Source organism: Macrosteles quadrilineatus, unplaced genomic scaffold, assembly GCF_028750875.1.
Source record: "Macrosteles quadrilineatus isolate MER2022 unplaced genomic scaffold, UCM_ALF_1.0 Scaffold_1__1_contigs__length_201487025, whole genome shotgun sequence".
Lineage (NCBI taxonomy): Eukaryota > Metazoa > Arthropoda > Insecta > Hemiptera > Cicadellidae > Macrosteles > Macrosteles quadrilineatus.
In genome coordinates this window covers 36,712,892-36,718,891 of record NW_026542594.1, presented here as the reverse complement: position 1 = coordinate 36,718,891, position 6,000 = coordinate 36,712,892, and positions in this window count along the sequence as shown.

The following is a 6,000-nucleotide window of genomic DNA, read 5'->3' as shown; positions in this document are numbered from 1 at the left end:
GGAAACTTTGCACAGTAGTTTAGTAAACCTAAATAAATAAAATTTCAAAAGTCCCCATAAATCCCTGCTGGGCTTCAGCCGCCATCTTGGAAAATGGCGGCCAATTTTCACTTTTTTGACAATATTTCACAAACTATTGGTATTAGAGAAATTTTGTAAATACAAAAGTTAAAGAACGTCTAAAAATACATCTTTTTTATATTACAAGGTTTGCTCTATCTCTAATGGTTATTGAGATAAATAATAAAAGTTAGTATTAAATAAAACATTTCTATGTTATTCTTATGGAGGAAAATAAAATTGTTGTAGTTTGCTTATTTATGGATATATTTTTATAAAACTTGGCAAATTTATTTATTTTATACTAAGCTATTAATATTTAACATAAATATACACTTTAGTACCCTCCCTATAGCAGTAAACCTAGTACTCGTTAAATTTAAAGTTATTTAAATAGGGAATCTATCTTACATTTTTAGGATATATTTTAGTAATGATCCAGTCCGGCAAATGGAAATTTATTTTTTTAGACATATTAACAATAGTTTTCCCTTATTAATATTAGTAAGTTTAAAGCTCACTCACTATATTTTCACTACTATGTAACTACTTACATGGTAGGCCTACTTATTACTCCCGGTATAATTATTTTGTCGGTAAATATTAGGAAATTCAACCTTAAAAACCGGACAATGCGGCTGAGGCACAGCCGGTATTTTGGGAACTTTTGCCATTTTCATCAACTAGTCTCACTGTGCTTAACTGTGCAAAATTTCAATTTAGTCCGGATTTTAAGCTTCAATTTCCTAATATTTACCAACAAAAAATTATACCGGGAGTAATAACGTAGGTACCACTTAAGTTTTTAGTAGTTACATGGTAGTGACAAAATAGTAAGTGGGCTTTAAATCATAATACTAATAAGAAAAATGATTGTTAATATGATTGAAAAATTAATATCTATTTGCCTGACTGGATTTTTACTAAAAATATATCCTAAAAATGTAAGATAGATTCCCTATTTAAATAACTTTAAATTTAACGAGTACTAGGTTTACTGCTATAGGGAGGGTACTAAAGTATATATTTATGTTAAATATTAATAGCTTAGTATAAAATAAATAAATTTGCCAAGTTTGATAAAAATATAAACATAAATAAGCAAACTGCAACAATTTTATTTTCCTCCATAAGAATAACATAGAATTTTTTTATTTAATACTAACTTTTATTATTTATCTCAATAACCATTAGACATAGAGCAAACCTTGTAATATAAAAAAGATGAATTTTTAGACGTTCTTTAACTTTTGTATTTACAAAATTTCTCTAATACCAATAGTTTGTGAAATATTGTCAAAAAAGTGAAAATTGGCCGCCATTTTCCAAGATGGTGGCTGAAGCACAGCAGTGATTTATGGGGACTTTTGAAATGTTATTTATTTAGGCTTACTGTAAACATCTGTGCAAAGTTTCCACTTAGTCCGAATTTGTTAGGTCGAATGGCTTTATTATTCCTAAAATTCTTGGACTATAAAGTTACAAGGATTACCAACAGGGTGCAGAACTATTATTTCTTTTACATTTATGACAACACCTAATTTGCAACCAAAAGGTGAGTGAGCATAGCGAACGAACTTCAACCTGACGTGATTGAGCCATGAAAACGAGATCATCTTGAAAATTAAGAAGTTAAACGGGGCAAAGCCCGCGGGTTACAGCTAGTTAACTACAAAAATCTATCTATATAATTAATACGCGAACACGAAGTTTGCCGGTTGAACTCCTCCGCCATTTCTTAACCGATTTTATCCATTATCGTCTCATTGGAAAGAGAGTGTCGCGTAGATTTGCAAACTAGCCTTACAGTTTTGAAAAAGTCCCTTGGGCTCTGCCCCAGTGGCTTTTAAAGTTCCCATGTTATCCTTATGAAGAATATAATTGCTTACATTTTGATCAGCTGTATATTTTAATTGTTGTTATTTATTTTTCAATATTGGGTACATTTACTGATTTTGTTGAAATTAAATATTTACTATTTTAATTTACATTCGTACATATTACAATGTAAAAATTTTGAAAGCTTGGCCAATTTGATATATCTTACCAAATTAAGAAAAATAAATTGACAGGCTACTGTAATTCTTGAGTAATCAGTGAAAGAACAGATTTGTTAACCATGGAAACATAGAAAAGTAATAGAACACCTCCAAGTAGAAGAAATAGAGATTTAAAAAACTACTATCGTTATCATCCTATATTATGACGCACATCCACAATAAGAAGATTCCCACAAACAATGAACAAGGATGTTAGCCGAAGTTCTACTATTTTGTAGGAAACACGGCCTTAACTTTATGATGATTGGCAAAGGAAACCCCTCTGAGGCCGAATTAAACTGTAACAGAAAGGTCATTAAATATATGTAGGCATAAAAGTCATGTGATTTTAAAATAATATGACTACATTCAAGCAACATTAATTAAACATTCATTGAAGGATTCGCACTATTCACATTCAAGGGAAACAAAACCCATTTGAACAACATTATGCCTTTCAATTCTGCATTTTTTTCAGGTAAATATAACTTACTTTATAACAGTAACAAGCCAAATTAATGCCAATTGAAGCAAATAAAATTGTGACAGAGAGGTTATGCAGAAAATCAGGCAGTTCTTAAGTAATGTAAATACAATTTTATCGCTATAAAAAATTACTAAAATTTGTAAACGTATTGGCGACAATGGGTAGTACCATGCTGACTACATTATCGTTGACGAAGATCAACATACACAACCTAATGCGGCTATAAGTCGGAAAGATTTGTAAAATACACTAAAAACCAGATCAGCTTTTGAAAAATTATAAAATACTAGCAGAGCACCCGTCCTTCGTACGGGGTTGGCATATAAGTATAAAATGCTTATTGCAGTTATACTCAAGCTTTGCGTTTGCAATGGGGGAAGGACCCAGTTTGATAACATTTGGTTCATAAATTTACGGTATGATATAGTATAACACATCTACCATTGCCATAATGTTCTACCATTGCACCTAATCAATAGAAAAAAATAAATTATCAATTATTCGCACAAGATCACAAATTAGTCATTAAATGTAAAACTAAAACCTAACTGTAAACAACCCTACTTTAACAGTTCTCATTGTGGATCACAGCTTTTTGTTGCTGCTTAGATCAAATTAGCTGTTGTCATAATTATATGCACAAACAAAATAATAATAGTGCTGCACCCTGTTGGGAAACCTTATAACTTTTTAATGCTATTGCATATTATAGAACCAACTTGTAAAGTTGAAACAGCTGACTAAATTCTTTAATTCCCTTTAAATATGAACTAGTGTACCTGTTGCTCGAATTCGAGCAATTGCGAAGCATTACAGGCGACTCACGAGGATTATGAAAATACTCACGATCTACACAACAGTTAGATATAATCAAAATCTTTTGTAAATATCTTATCTTTTCTCAAAAAGCTGATCTTGTTTGTTAGTGTTTCTACAAATTTTTCCCTCTCATAGCCGCATTAGGTTGTCTATAATAACGATTATAAATGAAAAAAAAAACATTATTTCTTTTCTTCTACTTGGTTGTGTTCTATGACTTTTTCTATGTTTCCATTGTTTGCAAATCGGTTATTTGGATGATTGCTCAAGAAATGTAGCATATTGTTAATTCAGTTTTTATTTTTAGCCTATATCAAATTGTCCAGAATTTCTCGCTTTTTTCCATTGTAATAATTTCACCAACCCAAGTTTCGTCTACAGATGCAATACGCCAAAGAATATCACCTACGTACAATCTCCAAGAAGTGGTAAAAAAAGGCAGAAACCAAGCCATACAATAGATATAAGTTAACTCCTTAAGAAATAATTTTAAGAGTTACTGTGATATTAGGATTTTCCACTGATTTGGTAATAGAACATTATATTGCAAAACATGACACGACGCAGAATAAAATCGATTTTAAAATCAGAAAAACCCATTGCAAATACTGTACTTCATTTTGAAAAATGCAATAAATCACAATTTAAATATTAACAGCTGTTCCATTAAAAAGTAGTGTAGAATATGCCTAAATGTTAATAGAAAATGTGAGCTATCATCATGCCAAATTTCAGCCCAATCCGTCCAGTAGTTTATGCGTGATTGAGCAACACACAAACATAAACGCAAACATAAACACAAACATACACACAAACTCACAAACTTTCAGATTTATAATATTAGTAAGATTTACAAGCAATTTTTATTATATGGAACTGTAAGGTACGTAATCTATGAGTTGGGTCTTTTAAAATCATCGGAAATTGTGACTTTTATTCTTTTTTAAATAAGTTATTTGTTTTTAAATAACTACTTTACTTCTTTTGAATTGCTCGATTTCGAGCAACATGTACACTAGTATATGTTTATTTCACTTATGAATACGTAAAGCTTTCAATATTCAAATATTAAGTGTATTTTATATTAAAATTGTTGTTTTACGGCAAGAATGTGGTAAATAATGTAAGTCACGTACAATAAGATTTTTTTATATTTGTAATTTAACCTATTTAACCCCAAACACCAACGTCTCGAGTGTAATGAATGGCGTACATTCAACTATCCAAAACTTGTTATTATCCTGCCTCAACATATATTGCTAAAAACTGCACCTGACATGTGCTTTACCCGTATGTTTAACACGCAAAGAGATCCATACAAATTGCAATCTGTAGCCTATCTATAAAAGATGAACTATGTATGTATGTATATATGTATGTACCTAATGGACTCCGAACAGCTCGACAGATTGTAATGAAACTTTCAGGCATTATTAACCATCTTTCAAGGGTGGTTTGTGTGAAGTTTGGCTCAAATCCGTCCAAAAGGGCTCCGCCCCAGGAGGGTTTTAAGTGGGCCAATGTCAGACTTTTTTAACTACAATGTTTAGTAATGAATATAATTTTAAAGCAGATGTTTACTTTCACCAACTGTATTGCAGGTTTGAATAATTACAACATTCTGTATTAGTCATGATTTGAAATAGTGCCACGCTGTTTCCACAGAATGCAGGACAGAAAACTAGTTTACTTTTGAATAAGTCCAAATATATCAAACCCCAATCGCAGTACACCTGTGCACTCAACAACGTTTAAATTCTCCGATATTAAATATGTAAACATAAAAACCTTTATCAAAGTATTACAAAAAATGGCAATGCCTTAATATCTTTATATTTTGTTCTATACCCACACAATCATCTAACATAAATTATTAAGTTAATAATAATCGTGCGTGCTATCTCAGATGTTCAAATGCCTCTCAATTTGTCCCACCAACCCACCACATTACTGTCGTTAAAAGAAGGAACTCCAATAATAATAATAATGCGAAACATAGATCCACCGAAGCTGTGCAATGTTACCAGACTGACGAGCAAAAATTACCAGTGAAAAGCATAAAGGAGAAATAGTCTTAATCCAAAGAATACTGATGATTTCATCCGAATTACCCTCTGAATTTAAGCAACTACAATTTCCTTTGTGTCTTGCTTTCGCAATCACCATTTTAAGGCACTAGGGCAATCCCTGACTATCGTCGGTTTAAATTGAGAAAATGCATGCTTCACACGGACAGCCGTATGTTGCGTGCTCAAGTGGTGGTAGGTAAGCTTAAAAACTTATATATTTACACACCTAATGAAAAAAACTTTGTTTATCCACTTATAATCTATATAAATAAAATTAGAGTTTTGTCTGTACATTGCTCAGAATTATATATTTTTGGGGTATTTTTACGTTTTATACATTAAAGAAGCAGAAACAAGTCTAATCTCTATTTCTGTCTGTCTGTCTGGCTTTCTGTCTTTCTGTAACACTCAAGATGGCATTTTACGCAATCTTCTTCATGAAAACGAGAGTACCTATCAAGATCCAAGTCATTTTAATGTATTCACTGGATTGGCGAGAGTGTCTTTAGCCATTAAAACATGGCCT